The 19,735-nt window shown below is 38.4% G+C and overlaps 1 protein-coding gene across 3 annotated transcripts in view; it reads right to left on the reverse strand.

The window, feature by feature from the left end:
- Window positions 1–19,735, reverse strand: part of ZNF385D (zinc finger protein 385D) — an 894,647-nt gene that overhangs the window by 97,899 nt on the left and 777,013 nt on the right. The gene's annotated exons all lie outside the window — the stretch shown is intronic.

A 19,735-nucleotide genomic window follows, 5' to 3' on the forward strand; every position in this document is an offset into this window, starting at 1 on the left:
TTTTCAGCAGACACCAAGATAATCTTGTGATTCTTTTTTCAATCTTACATGAATTTCATCTATAGACCTCAAGTCCTTTTTGGAAACATCCATTCATTTTTCACCATCTTTAAGTGAAGAAGAAATATCGCCTCACAATAGGTGTGTTAATGCACACACACACACAGACACACACACACACACACACACACACATGAAATATAGTACTTAAACCTTTCTATAAATCTTACTATAACCCAGAACCCAAAAGAGCATGGTTCCAGGTCTATAAGCTAAGCATTAGGCATAAGTCTTACTTCAGTAAAATGGAATGAAATGAAGTTTGGATTTAATGGTTCTGAATTTAATATTTGGCTTTCTACTCATGGACTATATGACCTTAAGAAAGTTATTATTCCCCAAATCTCAGTTTCTTCATTTGCAAAATTATTATAGAAAAGGCTATTCTTTACTTTGTGCGGCTCGAATTGGACAAGCAAAACTCAGCGCCTTGAATAAAAACTAAATTTGAATGAGAAATTCTGGAGTCTCCATCCTGGTATTTGATTCAATATCTTTTCATCACATTAGAACCCTTTTGTGGAAGGGAGAGCTTTTTCTCTACCCAACTCTCAGACGTCCCCCCCGCCCACTTGTGGGAACCTCAACTAACTGCCTCTATCAGCTCCAAGCTATACTAATGGGAGAAGACAACATTAGTAGTCTTAGCAAGACAGGGAGAAAAGATGTTAGGCATGTTTTCATAATCATTTAGAAGAGTTATGTTAAAATAGACCCTCAGCATGAGGGAAAAAAAAAGTTCGCTTTATGGGTATTTCATTTTAAGGAACTTGAGAAGTCTGAGCACCCCCTCCAGAGCCCAGAGGATACAAGGTCTAAAGTTGCCCTTCTCTGCTGTAGATACAGCTAAAGAAAAACCAAACAGAAGCAGATGATGGACAGTCAGCTCTGGGGGAAATGCAGAAATACAGAGAACAGCTTATCAGCATGTCGGTAGAGGAAGAGAAAAGTAAAATAGGAAATGAGGATGAGGAGATAAGGGAGGAAGGAATCCCTGATGCCCATCCAAAGGGACTAATGGATCTCTTTAGGGACTGAGAGGAGAGGTAAATGAATTTGTGAATATGCATGGTCATCTAATATATGATTTCTCTACTGGCAAGAGGCTAGATGTTCCCAACCTAATACTAGGGTTGTATGAAGGCTGTAACACGGCCTGTAACACAGCTATGTTTTTTTTTTTTATTTTTTAAAAATGTGTTATTTATTTTTGAGACAGAGAGAGACAGAGCATGAGCAGGGGAGGGGCAGAGAGAGAGAGGGAGACACAGAATCTGAAGCAGGCTCCAGGCTCTGAGCTGTCAGCACAGAGCACGATGCGGGGCTCGAACTCACGAACTGTGAGATCATGACCTGAACTGAAGTCGGACGCTTAACCGACTGAGCCACCCAAGCGCCCCAACACAGCTGTGTTCTTAAAAGTTGTGGCAAAGAAACAATCCAGACTTGTAAGTAAGATGGAATACAGAATATCTGCTCTGTTATAAAGTAGGAGTAGAAGGGGGCAGGAAATCAATCCCTAACTCTTTGGTCTTCTTCCTCACCAATGCCAGTTCATCCCCCTTCAGTTGCTTACTGGGAACTTTCTTTGGGACTCTTAAGACTCAAGGGGAAAGGGTGGGATGTTATCAAGGTACCTTTTAGTTAAAACATTTTATCCTGCTATCATGGTACATTTAAAAGAAATAGGGAGCAAGCTATAGAGGTTTTGGAAACATTTCTTTTTCTTCTTCGAGTATTTTAATTCTTGTTAAGCTTACCTGAAAAGGCACATTCTAGGCTTATTTTTTTTCCTTTAATTTTTGGTGGGAAAATAAAGTGTTTTTATTGTTGTTTTTGGTTTTAAATTTTATATATTTTTTAATGTTTCTTCTCATAATGTTATTTTATTTTTTATTTTAAGTTTTAATTTTAATTCCAGTTAGTTAACATACAGTGTTCCATTAGTTTGTGGTACACGATATAGCAATCCAACACTTCCATACATCACCCTGTGCTCATCAGGACAAGTGCTCTCCTTAATTCTATCCTCCCACCCATGTACCCTCTGGTAAACCTCAGAGCTGTTGTTTGTTTTTAATTAAATGCCCCGGAGGCTTGACTACCATCACACTTAGTTTCAACTCCCACTCTCTCATTTGCTCTATAATTCAGATCTGTGTCACATTGTCTCAAGACTTTTCAAGAAAACAGGAAACAAAACCACAGTTCAAACTGTCAAAAGATGTATCTTCCCTTTTGCAGTGGCTCCAGGCAAGCAGGATCTCTAATGATATTCAAGGACTTTGTGGTCAGAAGACTGGGTTCCACCTGCTTGTGGGCACAGGGAGTTTATGCAGCTTTTTTAAAAAATATTTTTAAAATGTTTATTTATTTTTGAGAGAGATACAGAGACAGAGTGTGAGCAGGGCAGAGAGAGAGGGAGACACAGAATCCGAAACGGGCTCCAGGCTCTGAGCTGTCAGCACAGAGCCCCACGCAGGGCTCGAATTCACAGACCGTGAGATCATGACCTGAGTCAAAGTCGACGCTTAACCGACTAAGCCACCCAGGCGCCCCAATGCAGTTTTTTTTTTTAAAGCTCAAGCTTCTCATTGGCAAAGTAGAAGTAACAATCCATGATTACCTGTTCATTGATGCTTGCGTCAAATGTTGTTATAATCTGCCCCATGTACTAAACTATGTGCTAGACACTAGGGCTGCGGTGGTGGAACAAAAAAAAGGGGGCGGGGTGGGGAGACAGACTCAGTCCCTGGTAAGCTTGGCATTATCATAAGGATTAAGGAGTCACTGAATTTAAACACATTAAATGCTCCATACATGATAGTTATATCTATGATTGCTCACGACACTGTTATTATTATGACACAGAAACCAATCCTGGTGCAGCTTATGAGGCTTTTAGGGGATTTCTAGATTTCCATTCAAAAAAAAAAAAAAAAAAGAAAGAAAAGAAAAAGCAAAATGAGCAATTTGCTTTCAGATGAAGTGTGCTTCTCCCACACTAGACTGCTGTTAGAATAACCAAAATGTATTTGCATGCACATATGCATGAATCATATTAAACTGCCAGCATGTGACCACTTTGAACCTATAAAATTAGCAATTTCACATGGCCCATTCTAACGTCAGCAAGTGGGGATGGGGGAGGGCATGAAAAGATGTATGTGGGAAGGAGAACACAGTGATGAATAGTACATGCTGCAAAAATTTCACTCTCTTCAACATCATATTTAACTAAATATAGATTTCTGATAATTAGATTTTAAAATATTCTTAAAAAGGGAACATTTTGGCTTCCTTCTAGCTATAGTTCCAATATGAATTCTCAAGCCTAATAGAAAACACTTTTAAAACAAGATCCTCGGGGTGCCTGGGTAGCTCAGTCAGTTAAGCATCCCACTTCAGCTGGGGTCGTGAACTCGTGGTCTGTGAGTTCGAGCCCCCGTGTCGGGCTTTGTGCTGACAGCTTGGAGCCTGGAGTGTGCTTCGGATTCTGTGTCTTCCTCTCTCTCTGCCCCTCCAGAGACACACTCTGTCTCTCTGTCTCTCAAAAATAAATGTTAGGGGAACCTGGGTGGCTCAGTCGGTTAAGCATCCGACTTCAGTTCAGGTCATGATCTCACAGCTCATGAGTTCAAGCCCCGTGTCAGGCTTTGTGCTGACAGCTCAGAGCCTGGAGCCTGCTTCGGATTCTGTGTCTCTCCCTCTCTCTCTGCCCCTCCCCAGCTCACACTCTGTCTCTCTCTCTCTCTCAAAAATAAACATTAAAAAAATTAAAAAAAATAAATGTTAAAAAAAATTTAAATGAAATCCTCTGTGCCCCATATCTGAAACAAATGCAAGTGGCATTTGTATACAAGTTTGTATCTGTCAGTTATCACAAGATAATATCCTGAGTAAAGATTCCAAATTGAAATATGTCCAGCGACTTCCAGCAATCTCCCCCTTCTTCTTCTTCCCATTGTTGTTCATCCTTCACCAAGTCATTCCAGCACATGTTGAGTTTATGCAACAGTTACTGAATGCCTACGATGGCCAGAAACTATTCAGACACCGTGTGTTCAAAAACACAGGTAACGGAGTAAATCAAAGCACTTCACAAAGAAAAATAGCCTGTGAGGTTCATTATCTGGCACTACAAAATATCACGACCGTCTGGTTTGGGAGTTCGGGCAACTGCCTCACTCAAGGTCCTGAAACTCAAGGGTTAAAGATCTTGCGATTCAAACCGAGTCTGTATTCCGTGAAGATGGATATAATCACTGCCATCAATTGACGAGTTATGCATAAAGCGATAGTGACAAACAAGGCCACAACCCATCACAGGTCCCTGAAATTACTGATGTAGTACCAAACCTCTAGCGAGTGAAAGAACAGGTGGCCCTCGCCCTGTAGGCTGCGGCTCTAAATCTTCCCAATGGACTGAGGAATAAGCACTTCAGCATTTAACAGGAGCAGAGGAAGTCACTTCATCACCGGCCTGTCGCATGAATTGCTGACATAAGAAACTTTTCCCTACCTAGAAAACCACAAGCACCGAGCGATTGCTTATCAGTTGGAAAATACCTATTTCTCCTCCCACCACCCCTCCGCCGACCACTGACAGTCTCATATCTGGAAATCAAAGCCAGTTCTCTTTCAGGAACATTTTGGTGCTCTAAGCATTTGAACTCCAGTCATTTTGCACTAATCCTAAGCAGCAAACCTTTTGCGAATCTGTCAATGGCATATAAATTTATTTATAACTATTGCTGTGCATCTATTATCCATCTATATGACTCAAAATGCCAACTGTCTGATACCTGAACAGCAGTTCACTGGATATCATTTTTGAAAAATGTTAGGTCAAACCCACATCTATTATAGAAGATCTTGCGGTTTAGGATTAGAAACAGAGAAAGAGAAAACCCAGAATCAACCTGTCAGTTACTAAGTCAAGCTACAAATTGCTCCTAGAATTAATTTCTACCTATATTTAAAAAAATAACTTAGTGACTCTGTATGCTTAATGCCTTATTGGAAAGAAGAATTGGCCGAAAGGATAGAACACATTGGCAGGGGCCAATTAACATGCAATCATCTAATTGATGAAGAAAGATAAAGGAAGAATTAGACATTTAGCAATCCTTGCCACAGATATGTAATTTGTGATTTTGGAAAGACACCAAGTTTGATAAACATGACCATTTTGATGCCAGTATCAAATACAAGAAGGAAAGAGAATTAACTCTAAATCCTACTGTGAATCTGTTGCTTTGCTTACAACACTCCCTTTAAGCCTCAGTGACATCTTGCACAGTAGTGTTATCATCTTCATTGCACGAGAATCTGAGATTCATAGAAGTTAAACAAACTGGCTCAAAGTCATACAACAAATATGTGCTGAGACCGGATCAGCCTGATCCAAGGTCCCTTTGTCTTTCCATTTCATGAATCTGGTGCAGACAGTAACCTGGAAAATAACTCCTTTCTCATCTGAACTTGCATTTTGTGGATGAGGTGCAAAGCTGAAATGATGGTCTTGGTGATTTATCAAGGGATCATGCAAAGATTCGAACAGATTGCCACATCAACACTCTAGAATGTTTACTATAGCAGGCTTAAAATAATCCTCCCTGCCCTGCCCCTCTCCAAGCTCAACAAAAGGTAGTTTAGCTCTCTTACACAAAGAAACTGGAACTAAGCTCAAACTCCCTCAGCAACAAATCACTCACATGCTGACCTGAGAAGGAGAGCTGGAGCACTGCTTTTACACCCGCCACTCAGTCGGATAAGCACAGCTGGGCTGAGGAGACCTCTTTTCCTAAATTCTGTTGCCAAGCTGAATTTTATGATCTTCACTGGCAGATGATCAAATACAAACTCTTAACTTACAGCCAAGTTATCTTACAGCAGCTGTTGGCAGAACTAATTTAGAATGCAAATCTAGCCCTTAATCTATGGGAAAACTGTTGCAGTGATGGATGGCTTTTGAAGCAATAGTTCATGAAAGACACCCCTGATGCCTTCTAGTATTATGGAAGGAGAAATATTTAGCTGCCATTTGTGTTTATTTGTTTTCTTTTGAGCAATTGCCTCTATAGGGCGAATTAGAGCCTCATGGAAAGAAGTCCAGGTGTTTAAATCTTCCTCAACTCTCTTTTCCACATAAATAAAATTGAAATCAGAAGACAGATGTGTAGACTGAGTTTCAGATAATGTCTTCTTAGGACCTCGGACTCTTTCATTTTAGGCTAAGTCATCCAGAGAACAAGGCAATGGGGATGTAACAATTTGCCTAGATTTTTATGCGATGGCAAGAAAGTAGGAAGGTCAGCACCCATCACTCTGCCTCTAAAGAATCTGGTTACTCTAGGTATGAATTATCAAATAAAGTTGATAATATTTTTTTTCTTTTTGTTCATTTAACTGCTAGTGAACAGTAACCCTGTAGAACACCTAACACTTAAGAGTTCCCTGAATCATTCCACAGCTGTGATCCTCATCTTTTCCATGGCACAAAATCTTAGAAAATATTTACTCCCGGTTATTAGGAAGTGTCATAGTATTCTATTGAGTTACTGAAGAAACCTGGGCTTCTGTAATATCTATGAAGATCTCATCTTATGGCAGCTGTCAAGAGTTGGGGCGATAGAAAAATGTATGTCTCTATCTGTTCCTGTTTTGGTAGGCACAGACAATAATTATTGTGGAACTTCAAGTCAACTCAAAGAACTGGTAGAATAAGAATAAAGGGAAAGTGCTCTAATGGGTAAAGAATTCGAAAAGGGAAGATACATCCACTTTGGGTTTTTTATTGTTGTTCTTTCAGCTTGGATTTGTATAGAGAGGAGAAAAGTTTGTAGTCTAAGTAATTTAACTTTGAAGTTTAGGCTAGAAACTCTGTTTAACCCATGATGTACCTCTAACTAGTCACTTCCACATATGCTCACTGCTCCACATGAGCCGACATGCACAAAGGGAAAAGCAAAGTGGTGCCACTGGTCATGTCTATTTGTGATCCCGCTTTGCCCTGACCAGATGCCACTGCTTGTCACCCGCTAGTTTTCTTAGATACATAGTTGTCTATATTCCTGAGAAACATGAGTCTGTGGAAGACTGGGGCTTCCGTCGGGATTCGGAAAATACCCCGAAATCACTGGGTCTATTTTGGAGGCAGATCTAACATAATTTGCATAGTATTGAACACAGGTGTGATTCCAACATTTTTACCAGATGAACCAAAAATGGGGAGCTGGATCTATTACAGTTAAATATTCCCATATGTCCTCTAAGATGAGGTGCTGCTAGAGCCCTTGATCATCCTAAATCTTCCTGGGGATAAAACAGTGACAACTTATCTGGAAACAAAGCTCACTTCTCTTTCATTTCCCGTTCCCCTAACCTAACTAACATGTGGGTATTTACATCACTGACCATTCATCTTATTTGTGGATGCATTACATGATGGAAGGCCCTAACAACGTGTTTGGTATTAAGTTACCAAGCAAAGCCTGGATCCACTGTGAAGCCATCTAATGTCCTTGGACAGACCAAATATTTTGATGTCAGAAAATGAAGCAAGCTCACAGGAGGGAGACCATATTTGTTCCCTAAGGGTGAATGAACTAGGGCAAAGGGAGCTTCTTCCATCTCCCCTAAGAATGTCTCTGTTCCTTGACACGGGACTTCCCTGGTTTGAGTATGAAAGAAGAGGAAATTGGGGGAGGGCTGACGTATCATAAAGCTTAGGTGAAATGAAGCTTCGACATCGATCTGTCTATCTATCTATCATCTATCTACCTCAGGGGAGCATCCTGATATTTACTTAGCCATTAACTTATACACTCAATAAATATTTATTAAGCACTACATATCAAGCACTGCTGTAAGTACTTGATAAAACAGTGACTCAAACAGACAAACAGTCTTTGTCCCAAGAGAGCTTATATTCTAATTGGCAGTGGACAATAAACATAATAAATAAGTAAATCATGAAGTATATTAGGATGTAATTAGTTCTTAGGGGAAAAACCATCAGGTAAGGAGAGGAGGAATGACAGGGGCTGAAATCCTAAACACAGTGGTTGCATCATGAGATGGTAATATTTGAATAAAGCTTTAAAAAATGTAGAAATCTGAGGAAAGGGAATTCCAGGCAGAGAGAGAGAGAGTCCATGCAAAGACATAGAGGTAGGAATGAACCAGGTGTATTCTAGGTACATAGTAAGAGCTGGGTTGGAACGAAGTTGAGGTAAGTGAGGTATTTGCATCAGGAGAAAAACTTAAGGGGATACTAAACAATTCAGGGATCAAGATGAATAATATTTTCATATTATTTTAAAAAATTAAATATTTAATATTTAAAAAAATTAAAACCAAAACAAACAAAATCTATTGTGGACAAAATATCCAAATTAAGTAAGACAGGATCTGACCCCGTACTTGTACAACCCTGCCTCACTCGCCTGGTTCCAGTAAAAATTTATCTACAAAAATGGGTGGCCAGCATAAAGACCACAGTCTGCCAATTTTACCTCTTTACTATTGCATTTAATATTCATTCTGATTACTCACTTTTTTAGCAACCCTTATTAAATTTTGTGCCTGAGTGCCTCAATTGCCTTACTCCAGTCCCGGCCCTGCAAAAGGGGCCAATGTGTTTGCAGAAGAGCAACTGAGGGGGTGATGGGAGGAGAAGAGGTCAGAAAGGCTCCCGAGGTCCATATTCCATAGGGTTGGAGAGCCAGTCTAAGGATTTTGCCTTTTAATGTAAGGAGAACGTACCACATTGGAGGATTTTAAACAGAAAACCATCTGGTTTCAACTTACCAAGTTAAAAATGTTGAGTAAAAGGAGTAGAAGCTAAGACAATAATTAAGAGGATGTTTGTAATCATCTAAATGATAGTTGATGGATGGTGGCATGAACCAGTGTGGTAGCAAGAAGGTGGTGGAGAGGTCAGATTCTGGATATTTGGGAGGTAGAACTAACATAATTTGTGTAACATTGAACATAGGGTGCGAGATAGTAAGAAAGGGTGATTTCAATATTTTTACCAGATGAAACAAAAACACGGAGCTGCCATTATCAGGGAAATGCAGAAGGGAATGGGCCTATAGTTATGAACATTTTCAATCTGAGTTATCTCTTAGCTAACCAAGTGAAAATACTAACTAAGCCATTGATATTCAAATATGAAGTTGAGGAAGAGATTTCAGCTGAAGAAACAAATATGGGTGCCATTTTGAAATCGACATAATTAACTTATTCCTCTCCTCCACCTCCAGATACTGAAGTCATTCTCCTGAAACCAGAATTGAGAAACTTTTTATAGAGAATACATCTCTTCATGAGATAGAACTACATTAGTGCCTACTCTTTCAAGGTTCTTCAGCAATACAGTGGTTTGTTTAAAAACAACAAAAACCCCACACTGATTTCTATACCTTTGGTGGAAATACCTTTGATACAATCTCTGTTTTCACTGAGCTTTTAATTCTCAGCATTTTTTTTTTAATTTAAAGATTGACAACATGTTTCAAATTAGAGATTACATGGTAAAATTTTAGTAACTGGATCCCACCCCAAATGTCTCACTTTCCAAAATCTGCATTAAATTTTCTGCCAACATGAAATGTGCCAATGAACTACAATGTAACTAAACATATCCACCCGGAAAACACTAGACGAGAAGGAGAAAACTCTCCTTGAGTTATTCAAAATAAAGGTCTGTCCTTTCATATCAGCCTCCAATAAATTGTAATGAATTTTTTCAGACAATCTGAGTGTTTTATGAATATATAAACACAGCCCCTTCTTTGGGGCTGATGTTCAAAGTTTGGCATTAGGTTATACGCTGTGGCTACTGTTTAAAAGTAAAAAAAGTCATATGGCAGGCTAAGACGCCAAGTTCTTTGTGGCAAACCATTTGACTAACCTCTCTGGGCTAAGAAGAGATGAACTATTCTGACCTACTCTTCATTATAACATCCAGTCTGCTGACTGCTAATAAAGAGCCACAACAGTGGGTGCATATATTCTCGTTAATTGTTAAACCTGCATAATGACATAGCATCTCTCGCCCGAAGCGATCAGCTCCCATCCTGGTAAGAGAGCCAGGACAACAGATCTATCAGTGAACCAGCTTGAGCTGTTGGCTCAGCCTTTAAAAACCAAACCCCATATAGTGTTGTGTGGTTTATATGCTTCTGCATGGATCGCTTTCTTGTTAAGGGATGCCATTTGCCCTCATTTTGTTTTGGGGATTAAAGTAAGAACTAATAATACCTGAATCGGTATCGAAAGAAAGCAGCAGTCTCTCTCCTACTGTTGTCCTATTACACACAAAAAATAGAAATACATCATTAGCATAGGAAGTCCAGCCACACAGGAAACTTTAGGTTTTTCTAATTCATCCTTTTTAAGGGAAAGGCATGAAATCTAATCAAATCTGCATTATTTTGTAAGTTCATATTCCATTCAGTTTTCTTTATACTTTGCACTCTAAATGTTAAAATATCTCTTATGCTTCTCTAAATTATTGTTCTGGATTTTATAAAGTAATAAAACACAACAAAATGCAATAAAAAAAGAAAAAGTATCTTTGTGGGATGCACCGAGGACATATTAAATGTTTATTTAATCATACGTTTATTTTAAATACTTTATGAAATCAATAAATATTTTACCATGATAATGTTCTATCATTGCTGTAGTACTTATCTGAACATGCTCCTGTTTTAAGAAATAGAAGTTGGCTTAGAGAAATAAGAAATAATTTTACTTCGCATAACACATATTGCAGACACAGCAAAGAGTAATGCTGAGTTTGAGCAATTGATTTTAAAACATTTACTTCTCAATGTCTTTTGAAACCATGAAGATAGCTACTTAGTGTTACTTAAAATAAGATGAAAATTAAAGATAAATATTCCCTAGCCCAAGCCAAAACATAAAACAAAAAACCTAACTTAGGAAACCATTAAAAATCAACAAAATTAGACTTGCAAACATTCTACTAAAACATATGCTAAACTGTTTTTTTACAGAAGTCCTGAATATTCATTGAATTATGATTCGCGGGATTTTAATTTCTACAATGACTGCATTAAGAACGGAAAAAAAGTTGATATGAAAGTAAGGAAACAATAGATCATAAGCTACTATTTGAATTAAGAAAGCCAAAGCATGAACATAATAACCATATCGCACAAATGATCGAGCAAACCTTGAGAGCTATTTCAGGAGAATACTTCATAGGAGAAAGCAGAGTTAAAGTTATACATGACAACTCAGTGAGACCCAAATGTAAATGATAAAACCGTCGACAAAAGCCTTGAAGGGAAACGCTTTCCCCATCGAGGGATGATTTGTACTGGCCTCCAGGTGTAATATCATGTGCACTGATGAGCTGATCAACAGAACAGAACTTCTACCCAGCTGTAATCAAGAGTGATTGATGGTTGGGACAAAAAAGTTGATTATCATGACAAGTTCGCTGATGCAGAGAAAATAAGCCCTGCCTGGGAAATGGATAAAAAACCTGTTAAGAGACTACCTTCTGAAACCTTATTTATAAAGGCATCTGAGAGAAGGTGTAAGTTGTACAGACCGATCTGATATCCCGATAAACCTGGTAAGAATAAATTTTCCCTACCTCCACCTCCACAGATTTCCTATGGAAGGAATTTAAAAGCTCATTTAGGCCCAATAAAGAGTAAACCACATACGCTCAATGTTACCCGGGCAATTCTTAAAAGTTCTCTCTCTGCTTCTCAAAGTATTACTGAAACATCGCAGGTGGACGCAGAAAATTAAACTTGCATAGCACACCAGGCCTCCGTTTACCCTCCGCAGCTCCCTCCTCACAAGGAATAAGCTCCCCAAATGACTGCAACCTTTACCACTATCACATTCAATTAACATCAAAACATAGATTTGGACTGAGACAACAGTTCCCAGAGGCAGTATTTAGCATCTGCAATGAGGTTTGGCAGGCTTGAAAAAGGTGAATCTGGGCCAGAATGGTGGGTGTACAACAGTGTTCTAAAACAGTGGCTAGATTATACAGAGATCTAGAGAGTACGAAGGAAGGCATCCATGTTTTTCAAGTTCTGGTTCTAATGTCATATAAGAAATTCTAGCACCATAATCCTAATGCAGTGTGTAATTTGTAGCATGCCTGGTACAATTTCAATCTCCTGAAGCTCACAGTAAAATCAAATGGCCACTTTTAAACTGGTCATCATAAGAAACTTACTGTGAAGGAGATAAAATGAATGGATATGTTCATCTCATCTATAAGGAAACTTTGGCCCTGTGGACCCTTGAAAAAGGTACAATTACTCTAGTTAATTAATACAGATAATAGGAGTCAGTGAAACAGACAACAGATAGCAACTGTTAAGAAAGCCAGGATACAAAGGGCTACAAAACCCAAAATGACAAAAGAATAGCACTAACATAAACTACCTTTTTCTTAAATTCCTTTGCTCTTCTGCCCAGAAACAAATCCCTCTACTGTCCTAGTTTCCAGGGTTATGGCAAAACTGATGGCTTATTAAATGCTGAATAAACTAAAATGAAATATAACAAAAAGGACAAGGGACCTGACAAATACTGACCATAATATATGGAAAGGGATGAACAAATTTCATTTCTGAGACTTTCAACTATTGGTGATCATTAACCCAGTTTCTACATTTAGTTTCCCCAAGTACTGTTAGTGGCCTGTGATAGATTAAGAAGTGCATATACTTGTAAAAAGAGATATAAAATGACTGGTGACATTTATAGTAGATACGCATATCAAGCAATTTCTGGGCAACCAGGTTACATCAAGGATTTTCTATTCCATGGCCAACAAAGGCATCATTAGCCAGTGATGAAGTTACCGGTGTACCCTGAAAACGTCAGGGTATAATCATAATGTTAAAGCTGGGAGTTTTTGAATATACTTCTTTTTTCGAAATAACCTAAAAATCAGAGATTGCTACAAGGCAAGGTTTCAAAGTCATGAGAACCCGTTTCAAGGCTGTGCTCATCTAGTCCCATGTATTTATCTCCCTTTAAAGTCAAGTGAACTTTCATTTTTAGGTTATAAAGAACAGTTGTTTAGGATATGAATCCTGTATTGCAAAGGGATCAGGCACTGGGGAAAAGGCAACCTAAACTTCTATGCTTTATCAAAATGTAGCAATTATTCTAAATGTCCTCAGTGAAGCTGAAGCGTAGACCATCCTGGAGCCTCCTGTTTCTACCTTAATTTTCTTACGATAGCAATAAAGAAAAATGTTTCTAGTCTTGAGCACTGCATTAAATTATTTGTTAAAAATTCATCGAGTGATAGCTAAGACTTGTAGAGCTTTCCTAACATTAATAGGCTTTCCTGCTTCATCTTTGGGGCACACACGGACAACTGTCAGTTCGTTTAATTGGAAACACACCTCTTGCGTCGCCACATTCTACCTTCCCCATATTCTGCCCTTTTATGCTTTGCTCATGTTTAGTCCTCTTCTGAAAACTCTGCCTTCAATAGGTGTCGTTGGATGGAACAGACTCTCAGCACAGATTCTCACGCGCTCCTTCAATATTCGGTGCAATCACATCATCCCTCAAGTGGGACTCAGTTTGGAAATGTGTTTCCACATTCCAGCAATCTGTACTTCTCGCAAGCTAGCAATGAGTGTGTCCACCTTGATTAGCTTCTGTAGTGGGTGTAGAACTTATGTGACCAAATTGCCTCAGTTGCAAACTGTCAGCTGATGCCAGTGCAAATCCCAAAATAAATTTCCCTTGGGGCATGTCACCTGGTATGACAAATAAAAGCACTATGCTGGGACGTAAGGGCTGTTTCCAGCCCCACCAGCTATTTCAACAGCTTAGATATGTTGGACAAGCCAACTCATATTCTGACCTGTGATTTTGCCATCTCGACAATCTCTAAAACGGACAGAATGACTTCTTAGACATCTCGAAGTCCTAACACACAGCAATTCTTTGAGGTGCTCACAGTCCTCTATAGAAATACAAATATCGCTTCGATTACCAAAGGTTATGTAACACATCTACTCATACCTTTAAAAAAATTTTTTTTAATGTTTATTTATTTTTAAGAGACAGAGCATGAGCATGAGCGGGAGAGGGACAGAGAAGGAGACACAGGATCCAAAGCAGGCTCCAGGCTCTGAGCTGTCAGCACAGAGCCCAACATGGCACTTAAACCCAAGAAGTGCAGGATCATGACCTGAGCCAAAGTCAATGCTTAACGGACTGAGCCACCCAGGCATCCCAACATCTACTCAAATCTTAAATCAACTTCTCTTTCTAGAGACAATGCTCAAGTTTGCCATGTCTAGGAGAATCTGATACAAAAGTGAATTTTATTATTTTGTTTTTCTTTGTTTATAAAGGGAAAAAAATAACTAGAGAAATAGGGACTCCTTTACAAAGAGTTCTCTTTTCTCAGTCCCTTACCCTTCATTCCATCCACAGATGAAACTCTGGAATATCAAAGCCTGATTCAGAGAGTCCCAAAATATCCCAATGTTGAAGTTTTATTTTTAAAAGCCTGCCAAAGAGGCACGATGCTTAACTAGGTGCCTGTGCTCTTGACTGGCTCATTTTCTCCTGAAATCTCTAACAGCCAGACCCAATATTTTTTGCCTGGTCCTTCTGTTCCAAGTTTTGTTTTCTGAGAATTCCTGACAGAGCTGTGGGCTCTATTCAGGAAGTACAAGCTGGTGAGGCTGAGCGATGAAATGGGGCCCAAATGCACACTCAGAGCACAAGCCTTTCAAAAGAGACGTCCCAGGCACTTGTTTCAAATGCAGCCAAACCTACAGTTCATCACCACATGCCCCAGAGCCAGTCTCTCACACGAGGGTGACGCGACAGTGAAACTAAACCTCATCAGGCCCTGGATGTGTCTCCTCTTATAGAAGCTGAATGGCCCTGTCACAGAAGTACTTTTGAAGAAGAAAAAGCACCCAGTAGGAAGGCCACAGTGCTCAGCCCAAACCTCTAAATATCTCTGTGAGTCCTGAAGACTGACAGGAGACACTGTCTTATGAAAGAGACGTTTCAAAGCTGCCTGCAATTTAATTTCTAAGTGGGTCCCCCAGAAAATCCTTTGGGACTTAGCAGCAGCAGCAGCAACAGACTTAAAGAGGTTGAGAACTGCTAATAAAGCAGCTTTGTCACTGACAAGTTGACCCTGTGGTTTTTAAAAGGTAAAAGGTAAAGATTTATGAGGAGTGAGAACCTCAAATCAACACAAAAATACACTAAACACAGGCACTTTCAATGGGGTAGAGCCCTTTAAGTACTTTTCTTGAAGATAGATCTTTTCAAACTTCAGTATTTATTAAGAAATAATTTAACAGGGGTGCCTGGGTGGCTCAGTCGGTTAAGCATCCGACTTCGGCTCAGGTCATGATCTCACAGGCTCAGGTCATGATCTCACAATCTGTGAGTTCGAGCCCCGCGTCAGGCTCTGTGCTGACAGGTCAGAGCCTGGAGCCTGCTTGGGATTCTGAGTCTCCCTCTCTCTCTGACCCTCCCCTGCTCATGCTCTGTCTCTGTCTCAAAAATAAATAAAAACACTTAAAAGATTAAAAAAAAGTAATTTAACATTCAGAGAATAAAATAATGATAACCACATTATTCATCCCATAACACAAAAATGAAGTTTCCATTTCATTTGCTATACAGTTTATAATCTGATTGCCTACATGTTCTATTTTATAATTCTTACAACATGGCTAGAAGGGATGGCTATTAATTTTAAATAAGATGATAATGGGTCCTGTAAGTTCAACAAAGAGCCCCAGGACATGTAGCCAACAAAAAAGAAAAAAAAAGGGCAGATCTAGACAAGAGGTTATCTAAATTCTGATCCGATGATTTTCCTACCATCACATCAGCTTCTCTGCTGCATGATGTACCCCCATGCATACAATTTTATTAACCCTTCTCCTAGGACATGCAATAAAATGCTGAAATCTGAATGAGGCAACAATATCTATGAACTCTGCTGGGCATGTTTTGAGACTGGAGACACTTCCAGAAATAGGCAAGAAATATTCACAAAATTGCATCAAAGGCCTTCAAAATGGAATTTATAATTTAGGACAAAGTATGTGATTTAAAAGCCATAATAAGATAGTCCATGCAACAATTCCTTTTTCCTTTATAAACTTTAAGCATGCTCATAAAGGAAATTTTGAAAATAAAAGTAGAAAGAAGAGTAGTTCTTCAACTCCAGTACAACCACTGTTAGTTTTTTTTTCTCTCCCTCTAAGCAGTATTTCCTTTTAATATCAACCCCCATAAATAATACAGATATAAATATTTAAAAGGTGTTTCTTAAGATATGATGTTACAAATGTTTAATCATCTAATTTGGTCATTTGATAGGAAAAAAATGTTCCTTTTAGCAACTTCATCATTATATTGCCTCATTTGGTTACAGAAGTTAACACGAAGATGTAAATTAAATTCAGATGTATTGCTTAACTCCACTACATTTCTGGGATCTAAAATGTAGAAAAATAATAATGATTTCTATCTTATAATACTGTTGAAAAATATATCAATTATATTGGTCATAATCCCAAGGTTCCCCTTTGAAGGGGTCCAAGAGCTCCAAGGTGGTTTTCCCCTCTGACTTACAAAACAGCCCCTTGACGTAATTGATGCTTGACAGTCCTGAGTCATAAATGACATGTTGTTACTACATTATCTCTCAGTAATTTGCATCTACATTGAAATTTTCACTGTGTTTATGATTAAATTGTGTGACTGAATATGGGTGATGCCATTTGAGTGTACTCACAAGCACTTGTGGGCAAGGCCTCACCCAGGCGTAGATGACCTCTACAACAGCTGTCACATCCAGTTAGTTCCAAGAAGGAAGGAGCCCCTATGCCTTCTCTCTGGGAACATGCAGATCTCCAGCCACACCATTACCGTAGGATTGGCTGGAGACTTTGGATGGGCCTGCTACTCCGCCTGGACCAGACAGAGCAGAAACAGTGGATGAGTGTGGACGCTGACTTTGTGTGTCCAGTGACTGGCCAGGTGGCCCTTGTATGTCTCCTATATTCTCTGCATCTCAGTTTCCACATGGGAAATCAGCAAACATTTTCTTCTGTCTCTAACATATTATGAAACATCAGTGTCAAGAGGTTAATCGTAGTGACTCTTAGATGCTACAACCTAATCATTCTTTAGTTTGGGGCCTGAGACCTTACTTTCCACTCTTATACATAGTCATCAAGTAATCATTCTGTATCTTGCTAAATAACCTTGTGTCCATACTGGTCCCGCTTAAGTTGTCTTTCAAAGGTACACTTAATAGCTTGCCCAGGCCAATGGCAATTTATGCTTATTTTAAGATGCTGATAAAATAACTGGACAATTTATAATCTTTTGGTCTTTAACTGGGAACTTTTTGCATAACCTCTATGTGTGTTTCATGTAAACGTCAAGAAAAGTTTTTTTCAAAGAAAAAGCCTACGCCAGAAGAAAGCAATCTCATTTAAAGTACATACAGTATGATATGCCATTTAAAAAGATATCTCCAGGGCCAAAAATAGAAAATGTACTGTACAGGAAACAGCAATAGCATAAAACCAAACTCCACAGTTTATAATATGAAGGGTTAAAAGATAAATAAAAGCATAGAGGGAAAGGAAATTGAATTTTCATGATGCGGAGATGAAAAGAAATACAAGCTATTATTTTCATTGGAAAGGGAAGAAGCTTTGAAATGTAAAAAGGTTCATAAGGCAAAAATACTTTCCTATGTGATTAAGGATGCAACCAAGCATACAAGTAAATTACAGTGTTACTTTTTCAGAATAATTCTACGTTTAATAATGGAAATAGGACAATAAATTCCAGATTTACCCAGAAGGAGTAGATGCAGTTGTAATGGGATTATAAAGCCTTTTCCTGGGATTAAAATGGTCAAATGTGAGATGTATCTATATCTCTCTATCTAGAAAACATTTGTATTTTCTCTTAATTTAGAGATTATTTTCTTATATGTGGGTGAATGGATGATAAATACAATTGATCTTGGCATTCAGTATTGAATATTTTATAAAACTGCTATTTATGGACATGACCAGTCAATAGTAAACAAATCTCATATTTCCTGCACATTAGTTTCCCTTATTGACATAATAATGCTATGGAGACATTTTTAAGTCTCTAAGAGTTTCCACTCCTGTATTTCAACTTTGCAATAATTATATTTTGTTTGTAAATCATAGGTAAAATGTTGCTATGTCATTTATAAAACCAATAACATTGGGTCTTCCTGTTTTTGTTAATCTGCAATTTTAAAAATTAACACTGTTTAGAGAATTTATATTTAAGGTTCAAGATAAAAATGTAAAAGCAATGAATTCACATGTGTCCAGTTTATATACAGCAACAAAAGTATACTGGGTAATTACCTGATAAATTCAAGTGGCCATAAAATTCAGTTCAAATCTAAGCCAAACATCTGAATGAGTATCCATGCTAGGCAGAATAATGATATTTAAGTCCTAATCCCTGGAAACTATGAATACGTTTTATTATATGACAAAGGGGGATTAAGTTAGCAGATGGAATTAGGTTGCTAATCAGTTGATTTTATAACAGAGAAATTATCCTGGATTATCCAGATGAATTCATTGTGTTCATCAGGGTCCTTAAACATGGAAGAAGCAGTCAGATAAGTGAAGGTCAGAGTCATTCAATGTGAGAAAGATTCATCTGGTCATTGCTTGCTCTAAAGATGGAAGGGAGTCATGAGCAAAGGAAACAGGGTGACCTCTAGAATCTGGAAAAGAAAGGCAAGGAACTGAATTCTCCCCTGGAGCCTCTAGAAAGAACATAACCCTGCCAACACCTTGCTTATAGGACAGTGAGGCCCATTTCTGACTTTTCCCATCCAGAACTGTAAAATCACGCATTTATGTTTTAAACCACTGTTTGCCATGGTTTGTTACAGCAGGAATAGAAGATAAATGCAGTAACCATCTAGTGAATGATCAAGTCTGCAATTATGTAATTATGGCCCAGACTGATTAGTCTAACTTCTCCAAATACCTTGGCCATTTTCCTTGGACCACATGTCATGTACATACCTGAAAACAAAACTGTGAAAATGAGAAGCAACTGTCTCCAATAAATACATACTGATTTCTGTATCACCTTGAAACTTCATTAGCAAAATAAATTGCTATTCTCTCATCAAGAAAATAAAACGAGATTACATTTTATAAAACAAGATGACATTTTATAAGAAGAAACTATTATGTTAATGTTAATGCATACCCAGTAGTAATTCTAAAGACTCCAAATATGACTTTGATAGCCATCTACAGAATTAGGAACATTCAAAACAGAAACAAAAACAAAAACAACAAAGAAAGGAACATTTGTCTTTAAGTTGTGAGTGACCCATAGCTGGAGAGAACCAACTAAAGACCGAGCCTGGATGTGGCAGATGGTTTTCTTAAATTTAGTAGGAGATTGGGTTCAACGAGCTTGAAGTGTCTTTCTGATTCCCAGTTTACAGGAAGTTTACTTAACACAGAGGAAAATATTGACAGTGAAATTGTTGGCAGGAGGAGATATTGAAATAGCCCCCATTAGATGTAAGAAGCTGACAATATGGCTCCTGGGAGACTTT

This window comes from Panthera pardus, unplaced genomic scaffold (assembly GCF_024362965.1).
Source record: "Panthera pardus isolate Hobbes unplaced genomic scaffold, ASM2436296v1 HiC_scaffold_16, whole genome shotgun sequence".
NCBI lineage: Eukaryota > Metazoa > Chordata > Mammalia > Carnivora > Felidae > Panthera > Panthera pardus.